The sequence below is a fragment of the Pristiophorus japonicus genome, chromosome 2 (genome assembly GCF_044704955.1).
Source record: "Pristiophorus japonicus isolate sPriJap1 chromosome 2, sPriJap1.hap1, whole genome shotgun sequence".
Lineage (NCBI taxonomy): Eukaryota > Metazoa > Chordata > Chondrichthyes > Pristiophoridae > Pristiophorus > Pristiophorus japonicus.
Genome location: NC_091978.1, coordinates 158,485,112 through 158,496,854, shown reverse-complemented (window position 1 = coordinate 158,496,854; position 11,743 = coordinate 158,485,112).

Below are 11,743 nucleotides of genomic sequence, written 5' to 3'. Positions count from 1 at the left end.
ATGAAAATTGCAATAGTAAAAATCTAACTACATGCTGTAAAATGGTGGGGAAGAAAAGCAATTGGATAGTATTAGGACGTTAACTAACAGCATGTAATTCCTATCTTTGGAAAGTGATTCCTTCTTGATTCATTCTTCCTCCGAGATCACCCTTGCTACTTTACTTACATACATCTAAGTCTAATGGTACTTAAGTTTTTTTCCTTTGGCTTTAAGTCTATTGCTAAATATTTTTTTTAATTTAAAAGAAAATCCCTGAGCTTAGAAAAGTAAACCCAGAGAGGTTGGTCGGAAAGACTTTCGCCTGGAAGGGGGAGAGCATTATATAGAAGACCTTTATCTGGAAGGAGGAGAGCATGCCAGGAGATCTCAGGGGCACCGTAATCATGACCATCTTCAAAAAAGGGGACAAGTCCGACTGCGGTAACTATAGAGGAATCTCCCTGCTGTCGACCACAGGGACAGTCATTGCAAGAATGCTCCTCAATCATCATCTCCCTGTGGCTGAAGAGATCCTCCCAGAATTGCAGTACGGATTCCGCCCACTAAGGGGCACAACGGACATGATCTTCACCGCGTGACAACTGCAAGAAAAATGCAGGGAACAGCATCAACCATTTGTACATGGCCGCCTTTGACCTCACAAAGGCCTTTGACACTGACAACCATGAGGGCTATGGAGCACCCTCCTCTGTTTCGGCTGCCCTCAAAAGTTTGTCGCCATCCTCCGTCTGCTCCACGATGACATGCAAGCTGTGATCCAGACCAATGGATCCACCACAAACCCAATCCACATACGGACCGGAGTCAAGCAAGGCTGCGCCATCGCACCAATGCTCTTTTCGATCTTACTGCAATGCTTCATTTCACCCTGAGCAAGCTCCCCGCTGGAATGCAGCTAAATTATAGAACAAGTGGGAATCTATTCCACCTCCTCCGCCTCCAGGCCAGATCCAAGGTCGTCCCATCCTCTGTTGTTGAACTACAGTAGGCAGATGACGCTTGCGTCTGCGCACACTCGGAGGCCGAACTCCAAGCCATCGTCAATGTCATGTATGTAACCACTATTACTGTATACACTCAACCTAGATGCACACCTTGACCACAACGGGTGAACTTGTGGGAGACACTCCTTACCTGATCACTCCGGTATAAAAAGGGAGGTCCCACGCAGGGGCACTGTCTTTGGAGTCCTGTGAATAAAGAGACAAGGTCACCGAGTGACCTTGTCCCCAGAATGTGCCTCGTGTGGTAGAGTAAGGACTTTACATTGGCGACGAGAAACGGGAATTCACTACCCACGAGAATGACCACCGGTAGCACAGAGGAACGGTACTGTGTTGGGGAAGACTGGGACGATTTTGTTGAGGCTTCAGCAAAGCTTCGTCACGAAAGAATGGCTGGGGGATGCAGCGGCCGACAAGCGAAGGACTCATCCCTTGACCAGCTGTAGACCAAAGACTTACGCGCTCATGAAGGACTTACTAGCACCTGAAAAGCCGGCGGACAAAACCTTTGAAGAACTTAATAAATTGATCAGGGAGCACCTCAAACCGGCGAGTAGCATACATATGGCCCGACACAGATTCCACACCCATCGACATCATGAAGGACAGAGCATACCAGACTTCGTAGCGGACCATCGGCATTTGGCCAGCCTCTAAGTTCACAGATGCCTGCAGGGGGGAGATGCTAAGGAACGACTTTATCGAGGGCATCGGTCATGCGGGATTTTCCGCAAATTAATTGAGACCAAGGATTTGACCTTGGAAGCGGTGGCGTTGATGGCTCAAACTTTCATGGGGGAGGAAGAGCCGAAAATAATATACGCATGCAACTCAGAGCCCCGCAGGCAGGCAGGGGCAGTCCGAAACAATAGACCCCAGAGCAGGACTTCAACAGAGACAATGGCAGGCTGAACGGACATTCACGCCATCACAGTGGACAATGCGGCCCGGGATGGGACCATTGACACCCACTAATAGGGTACTTAAGAGCAGTCAAGGGGACAGTCAACGTGGAATGCCTGGCAAAGCACTTTTGTCCCCAACAATGGAAACTTTAACTCATGCTGGAGGTGTGAGGGAAAACACTCAGCTAGATCTTGCAGATTTCAACAGTTTGTCTGCAGGAACTGCAATCTCAGTAGCCACTTAGCTCGAATGTGCAGGAAGCCTGCAGCTCGACTAATATATGAGGCGGATGGACCAGAAGAGGGTTCTTTGAGGCAGGATGACCTTTGGGGCAAATCGATGGACGCCGAGGTGCAGCGGGTCCATGTGGCGAATATTCACAGTTCATACTCCAAAACGCCACCAATGATAATGAGGGTTTTATTAAATGGTATCCCTGTACGCATGGAGCTGGACACTGGGGCCAGCCAGTCACTCATGGGCATTCAGCAATTTGAGAAGCTATGGCCACTTAAAGCCAGTAGCCAAATTAGCACGTGTTGACACACAATTACGGACTTACACGAAAGAAATCATTCCGGTGCTGGGCAGTACAATGTTGGCTGTCACACACAATGGGTTAGTGAATCGGCTACCACTTTGGATTGTCCCGGGCAATGGTCCCACACTGTTGGGGAGGAGCTGGTTAGCCGAGATGAACTGGAAATGGGGGGATGTTCACACAATGTCATCTGTGGAGCGAAGTTCGTGCTCACAAGTCCTACAACAATTCGATTCACTATTCCAACCTGGCATCGGGACTTTCAAATGCACTACAGTAGTGATACACATCATCCCGGACGCCAGGCAGTGCACCACAAAGCCAGAGCGGTGCCATATGTGATGTGGGGAAAGATCGAGAGCGAACTGGACCGGCTGTTGAGAGAGGGCATCATCTCGCCTGTCGAATTCAGCGACTGGGCGAGCCCCATCATTCCCATACTAAAGGCGGATGGCTCTCAGGATCTGTGGCGACTACAAGGCCACCATCAATCGGGTGTCCCTGCAAGATCAATACCCGCTCCCGAGAGCGGAGGACCTCTTCGCCATGCTGGTAGGCAGCAAGCTGTTCACCAAGTTGGACCTCACTTTAGCCAATATGACCCAGGAACTGGCCGACGAATCTAAACTACTGACCACCATCACCACGCACAAGGGACTGTTCGTTTATAATGGGTGCCCGTTTGGCATTCGATCAGCGGCCGTGATTTTTCAACGAAACATGGAAAGCCTGCTTAAATCCATTCCTGGAACGATTTTGTTCCAGGACGACATCCTCATCACGGGTCGAGACACCGAGAAACACCTCCACAACCTGGAGGAGGTGCTACGTCAACTGGACCGGGTAGGCCTGCGTCTCAAAGACTAAATGTTTTGTTCTTAGCTCCCGAGGTTGAGTTTCTGGGCAGGAGGGTTGCTGCAGATGGGATTCGGCCCACCGAATCCAAAACTGAGGCAATTCGACGAGCACCCAGGCCCTGCAACACATCAGAGTTGCGTTCATTCCTGGGACTGTTGAACTATTTCGGGAACTTTCTGATGAACTTGAGCACATTGTTGGAGCCGCTACACATGCTCCTGCCTAAGGGTTACGATTGGTTTTGGGGGGACTGTCGGGAACGGGCTCTTGATTGGGCACGAAACCTACTTTGTTCAAACAAGTTGTTGACCTGTACGATCCCTGTATTTAAAAAAAAAAAAATTTTAATTGGTTCTGACATGTGATGCATCGTCCTATGGGGTTGGATGCGTGTTGCAGCAGGGCAATGCTGAGGGACAACTCCAACCTGTGGCTTATGCCTCCAGGTCGCACGCTCAAGCAGAACGGGGATATGGGATGGTCGAGAAGGAAGTGCTTGCATGCGTCTATGGTGTAAAAAAAATGCATCAGCACCTATTTGATAGGAAATTTGAATTAGAGACGGACCACAAGCCATTAACATCCCTATTGTCAGACAGCAAGACTGTCAACGCCAATGCATCAGCTCTCATACAGCGATGGACTCTCACGCTGGCTGCTTATGATTACTCCATCCGGCACCGGCCCGGCACTGAAAATTGCGCTGACGCGCTCAGCAGGCTTCCACTGGCCACCACTGAGGGGGCAGCAGAGCAAAACACCGAGTTGGTCATGGCTGTCGATGCCTTTGACACAGCGCAGGCTCCCCCATCACAGCCCGCCAGATCAAAGCCTGGACAAACAGAGATCTCCTCCTATCCCTGATTAAGAAATGTGTCCTGACTGGGGATTGGGCGCCCACACACGGAGCATGCCCTGAGGAGGTCAGATAGTTCCACAGACAGATGGATGAGCTCTCCATCCAAGCCGACTGCCTACTATAGGGCAGCCGGGTAGTTATGTCCCAGAAGGGCAGGGAGGCATTCATCAGGGAACTCCACCGCGAGCCCCCAGGCATTGTGCTGATGAAGGCCATTGCCCAGTCACACGTTTGGTGGCCTGGAATTGATTTAGACCTGGAACACTGTTCGCAGGTGCACGCCATGTGCCCAGTTTGGGTAATGCTTCCAGGGAGTCCCCGCTCAGCCCGTGGCCTGGCCCACCAGGCCATGGTCACGCATTCATGTTGACTACGTGGGCCCGTTCATGGGTAAGATTTTCCTTATTGTGGTAGATGTGTACTTGAAATGGATCGAGTGCATCATTCTGAATTCATGCACGTTATCCACCACCGTGGAAAGCCTACGTGTGCGATCTTTGCAACCCATGGCTTGCCGGACATCCTGGTTAGTGATAATGGCCCATGTTTCACAAGCTACGAATTCCGAGAGTTTATGTCGGGCAATGGCATCAACCACGTCAGGACGGCGCCGTTCAAGCCGGCCTCCAATGGCCAGGCGGAACATGCAGTCCAAATCATTAAGCAAGGTATGCTCAGGAGTCAAGGGCCCTCCCTACAATGCCGCCTATCGCGCCTCCTGCTGGCCTATAGATCCCGACTGCACTCACTCACGGGGGTCCCGCCCGCAGAGCGACTAATGAAACAGACACTCAAAACTCTGTTGTCCCTCATTCACCCAGTCCTGACCGACATAGTTGAGGGCAAGCGCAAGTCACAAAACGAGTACCATGACCGTAATGCGAGGGGGAGATGTATAGAAATAAATGATCCTGTATTCGTCCTCAATCACGCCATGGGGACCAAATGGCTTGAGGGCACTGTAATTGACAGAGGGGAATAGGGTCATCATGGTAAAACTCAACAATGGTCAGATATGTCATAAGTATCTGGACCAAGTAAAAAAAAAAGATTCAGCACTGACACGGAGGAACCTGAAGAAGACCATGAGATGGAGCTCACAACACCGCCAGTGAACGAGCAACAAGAGCAATCAGAAGAATGCACAGTCCCTGCAGTCAGCCCGGACAGGCCGGAATCACCACAGGTGACAGACACTCACATCAGTGTCCAACAACCAGAGCCCCAACTGCGGCGCTCCACGAGGGTGCGTAGACCACCTGAAAGATTAAACCTATGATTCCAATAAGACTTTGTGGGGGGAGGTGATGTCATGTATGTAACCACAACGTAACACCACTGTATTGCTGTATAAACTAGATGCACACCTTGACCACAAGGGGTGAACTTGTGGGAGACACTCCTTACCTGATCACTTAGGTATAAAAAGGGAGGTCCCACGCAGAGTCACTGTCTTTGGAGTACTATGAATAAAGAGTTAAGGTCACAGAGTGCCCTTGTCCCCAGAATGTGCCTCGTGTGGTTTCATACTGTAGAGTAAGGACTTTACAGTCAACACCTTCACCAAGACGTACGAGAGCATGGGCCTTGCACTAAAAACATCCGTATGACAAAGATCCTTTGCCAACCTAACCCCGCTACACAGCACTGCCCACCCCAATTATCAAAATCTACGATGACAACGTGGACCATTTTCCATACCTTGGGAGCCTACTGTCAGCAAGAGCAGACATTGACGACAAGGTCCAACACCGCCTTCAGTGTGCCAGTGTCACCTGAGGAAGAGAGTGTTTGAAGATCAGGACCTCAAATCTGGCACCAAGCTTTACGGTCTACAGGGCAGTAGTGATACTCACCCTCCTATATGGCTCAAAAATGTGGACTATTTACAGCAGACACCTCAAAACACTGGAGAAGTACCACCAGCACTGCCTCAGCAAGATCCTGCAAATCCACTGGGAGGATAGACACACCAACGTTTGTGTTCTCGCTCAGGCCAACATCCCCAGCATCAAAGCATTGACCATGCTCGATCAGCTCCGTTGGGCGGGCCACATTGTCCGCATGTTCGGCAAGAGATGCCCAAAGCAAGCGTTCTACGCGGAGCTTCGACATAGCAAACGAACCCCAGATGGGCAGAGGAAACGCTTCAAGGACACCCTCAAAGCCTCTTTGATAATGTGTAACATCCCCACCGACTACTGGGAATCGCTGGCCCACACGCGTCCGAAATGGAGGAAGAGCATCTGTGAAGGCACTGAGTCCCATCGCCGAGAACAAGCAGAAACCAAGCATAAACAGCGGAAGGAGCATGCGTCAACCCAGGCTTCCCACCCACCCTTTCCTTCAACCATCGTCTGCCCCACCTGTGACAGAGACTGTAGGTCGCGCATTGGACTCCTCAGTCACTTGAGAACTCACTTTTAGAGTGGAAGCAAGTCATCCTTGACTCCGAGGGACTGCCTATGATGATGATATCTTTGGAAAGTGATTCCTTCTTGATTCATTCTCCCTCCGAGATCACCCTTGTTGCTTTACTTACAGAAATCTAAGTCTAATGGTACTTAAGTTTTTTTTTCTTTGGCTTTAAGTCTATTGCTAAATATTGTTTTTAATTGAAAAGAAAATCCCTGAGCTTTAGAAAAGAAAACCCAGAGAGGTTGGTCAGTGAGACCTTTGCCACCTCATCTATGCAGGTTTATCCCTTGAAGGAGGAGATGAGAAGATAAAGCAATGTGGAGATGGACATTTGACTGAGCAATAGGTTTGATGACACGGAGTCTTGTGTTCTGGGATCCTGGTCGCTCAGTGCTGGATTCATGAAGCTTTCACATCCTGCCTGACTAAGCAGCCCTATTCAGGGTTTGAACTGCTCATCGTTCTTTAGGAAGGTACTCTAAACATTACCAGCCTTAACTACGGCAGCTAATTGCATTTGATAAGCCATCCTTAACACAGTGGTCATAAAGCAGGCAATAAAAAAGACAAAAACAGAAAATGCTGGAAATACTCAGGTCAAGCAACATCTGTGCAGAGAGAGAGAGGCCTAGAAATTCGGGTCATTTGTGCCTCCCGCGCGCCGCAAACGACTTTTCACGCGAGCGCATCGCCACTAACGACTCCCGCTAAGTTTGGCAGGAGTTTAGTGGCGGTGGTAACCCGTAGCACCCCGTTCCACTGCTCCAGCAATGATGATATCATCACTGTGCGCAGAGCCCTGTTATTGTTTTTAATGAAGGGAAGAACCCCTTCTACGCGGCAGCACTATGCAGCCCAGTGCGTAGCGTTGCGCTCCTGACCCCTCCGCCTCACTTGCCCCAGAAAGGAAGTGGAGCACATTATTTTGCACTCCACTTCCTTTTGGGGGTGGTAACGTGAATTTTTCAAGTGAGGTGGGACTTATGCGCCTGGCGCAAAATGACCCGCCTCCCAGATGTTACTGCCCCTAAACGGGGCGCAACAGAATTTCAACCCCTTAACGTTTCAGGTCAATGACCTTTTGTCAGAACTGGAAAAAGTTAGAGATGTAACAGATTTTAAGCAAGTGCAGGGAAAGGGGGAGGGGAGGAAAGAACAAAAGGGAAGATCTGTGATAGGGTGGAAGGTAGGAGAGGTTAAATGACAAAAGACAAGATAGTACAAAGTATAAGGAGATGATAATGGGACACGCAAAGAAACAAAAGATGAGTCTAGAAGAGGTGTTAATGGGAATGGCAGAATCAAGCTGCCATATCAAAAAAAAAAGAGGCAGAGGTTATGGTCTGAAATAGTTGACCTCAATGTTTGTGTCCAAAAGGCTATAAAGTACTTAATCAAAAGATGTGGTGCTAACCTGATTGAATTTTTTGAGGAGGTAACCAAGAGGGTCGATGAGGGTAGTGCATACGATGTAGTGTATGTGAACTATACATATAAACTATGTATATGTAAAGCAAAGCTTTTGATAAGGTCCCACATGGTAGACTGGTCACGAAGGTTAAAGCCCATGGGATCCAGGGCAAAATGGCTAGTTGGATCCAAAATTGGCTTGGAGGTAGGAAGAAAAGGGTAATGGTCGATGGATGTTTCTGTGACTGGAAGGATGTTTCCCGTGGGGTTCCGCAGGCTCAGTACTGCGTCCCTTGCTTTTTGTGGTATACATCAATGATTTAGATTTGAATGTAGGGAGTATGATTAAGAAGCTTGCAGAGGACACTAAAATTGGCTGTGTGGTTGACAATGAAGAGGAAAGTCATGGGCTGCAGGAGGATATCAATCTACTGGTTAAGTGAGTAGTTTTGTGGCAAATGGAATTTAATTCGGAGAAATGTGAGGTAATGCACTTTGGGGAGGGCTAATAAGGAAAGGGTATACACATTAAGCAGTAGGCCACTTAATAGTGTAAATGAACAAAGGGACCTTGGAGTGCTTGTCCACAGATCACTGAAAGTAGCAGGCCAGGTGAATAAGGTGGTTAAGAAGGCAAACGGAATGCTTGCCTTTATTGGCCGAGGCATAGAATACAAGAGCAGGGAGGTTATACTTAAATTGTATAACACTCTGGTTAGGCCACTGCTGGAGTACTGCGTGCAGTTTTGGCCACCATATTATAGGAAGGACGTGATTACACTGGAGAGGGTACAGAGGAGATTTACTAGGATGCTGCCTGGAATGGAGAATATTAGCTATGAGGACAGATTGGATAGGCTGGGTTTGTTCTCATTGGAACAGAGGAGGTTGAGAGGAGACCTTATTGAGGTATACAAAATTGAGGGGCCTGGATATAGTGGATAGCAAGGGTCTATTTCCATTGGTGGAGGGGTCAATTAAATTCGACCGGTGAGATGACCCCCTCGCATTGTAGCCTGTCCAATTCGAGCTCGACCTTTTTTCTCATCATGTGCGGGACCATCCTGGCTTTGTGATGGCTGGGCCTTGCATCTGAGCCGAGGTGAATCTGCACCTTGGCTCCCTTGAAGCTCCCAATTCCTGGTTCAAAAAGTGAGGGAAATTTGCTCAGCACTTGAGCACACAAATCATCATCTGCTGATGACAAAGCTTTGATATTGTACCATTTCCATTTTATTTTCTCGAGCCAACTCCTGCCGAATAACAATGGGCCGTTGCCCGGGATAATCCATAATGGTAGATCATGAACTGCTCCCTCGTATGACACTTTTACTGCTGCACTACAGATCACTGGTATAAGCTCTTTGGTGTAGGTACGCAACTTCGCATTTATCGGACTCAGCTTGGGTCCCTACCTTGGTCTCCCACAGCTTTTCAAAAGTCCTCTGGCTCCTTATCGATTGACTCGCACCCATGTCTAATTCCATGGATACTGGCACGCCGTTTAACTTTGTCTCCATCATTGATAGAGAATTCAAACAGGCTGCATTCAGACAGGATGTGAGAATTCACAGACCCTAAGTCAAAGCTGCTACGTGCAACTCAGCATGTTGCATTAAGTCATCAATCAACTTGACACTTTAGGACCTTTGGTAGCGAGCCAATTAAAGGTTAACAGACTATCAATTGAGCCAATAAGGTCAAAGAAGGCGCGTCCTTTTCTGTAAATTGAGCCGGGTATAAGTACAGCCATTTTGGCCATGTGGTCTCAGAAGGACAAAGGCCTGGCTTAAAGCCAAGAGCTTGTTGCAGCTGCCAGAATAAAGTTACATTAAAACTACAACTGGAGTTCGCATTTCATTGAAAATTAAGAGATCTAACAATCATTATCGGTTGGCTCTTTGTTAGGAACACACTTCCTCCTCGGAGCTCTCAAATGCCTCTGGCTGCATCGCCAGATCCATGCTGAATTGATCATTATCCACGTGGCGTGTCGCAGCTCACTTGCTTCGCTGCGGACACGTCCGCTAAAGATGCCCCATCTTCGCGCACCCTCTGCATACATACTGCCTGAAGCGGCACTGATGGAGTCGGTGATTGCCCCCGCAACGCCAACACGTTGAGCTCAGATTTGTGTCCGATGGCGGGCTTTGAGCGGCTCCTGTTCTCGCATCCACAGTCGAGTAGGCCCTCGATGGCAAACTTTGAGCGGCTCCCGGCCCTGCCATGTGCAGCTCTGCCAGCCGTCGATACAATTTTGTACACAGTACTTGCCGTGGAGTTCCTGTTTTGTCGCGATATCTGCTTCGTGCTTTTCTGCGTGGACATGCAAGCCTGGGCAATGGTAATGACCTTTCTGAGGTCTGGCATCTCCGCAGCCAGCAGTTTACTTAAGATCGCCTCGTGGTTGACCCCTATCACAAAAAAGTCACACAGCATGTATTCCAATGCAGGTCCAAATTTGCAAGGCCCTACAAGATGTCTCAGGTCGACAACAAATGCCGCTACGCCCTGGCCTTCTGGACGAACGTGCGTATAGAAGCAATATCTGGATATAAGGATTCCTTCTGTGGGTTTACGGTGTTCCCGAACTGGAGCACACAATTCATTGTAATCCTTTTCTGTAGGAAGAGTGGGTGAGAGCAGATTCTTGATGAGTGCATAGATCGTGTGGCCAGAGATGGTGAGAAGAACTGTCCTGCGCTTCTCTGCATCCTTGTCTTTGTTTAGGTTGTTTGCCACGAAATACTGGTCAAGACGATCCGTGAAATCTCCCCAATCCTCTCCCTCATTGAATCTCTCGAGAATTCCAACAGTACTCGATCGTGCTGTGCTCACCATACTTTTGCGTGGGTTCGTATTTGCCTCATCGCCAGTTGTGGTGTATGAAATGATACAATAAACTCCGTCCTGTGAGCCAGTGACCAGGTGTAACCTGGTCAGTCTTTAATGGCTTCCAGAAGTGAAGATACAAAGGTGAAGTTCAGGTTATATACCGAGCCCAGCACGAGTATACCTATGACCCTAGGACCTCCGACACTAGTGCCCTCTGGTGGTGGGCAGACTTTATGTACATACATTACAGAAGTGTTTTGGGATGTCGTGAGGATGTGAAAGGCACTATATAAATGGAAGTTCTTTCTTTTGTGATTGACAACTTTGTTTAATTGTGAAGGATACTTGTTTGATCTTCCTTTGTTTTAGTATGGACTTGAAAGAGAAGAGGTTTTATTGCAGCCAGTAACAATGATTATTTAGTTTATTTTCACTTTGGTGGAAGGTTAACATGTCAAGGCTACTAGAGCACTCAGTGAGCTTCCAGTCTTATGTTAAATCATGACACCTGGTCCAAATTAAGAGTTCTGAAATCTACCAGAGCTTTAACTTGTTTATTTTTTTGAAACCAGAACTGAATATTAAGCAAAATATTGTAATCAAGTGAAATGTTCTGTGTTTGACTTGCATCTGTTTAACTTTATTTAATAACATAATTTGTAGTTGTAGCCTGTGATATGCAGTCTGTCAGAGTGTTGTTTGTCTGCCTCACAGAGAGACGGTGAGTGTACAGTGGTAATCTATTATTCCCAGTTTTTATCTCATCCTAAGACTGTTTATTCTGCAACATATTATCCAAAATTATTTAGAACCATACAGCACAGGATGTCATTCAGCCCATCATGTCAGAGCCGGCACTTTGCTACAGCAACCCAAATTGCCTCACTCTTTCCTTATAACTTTTGCTGC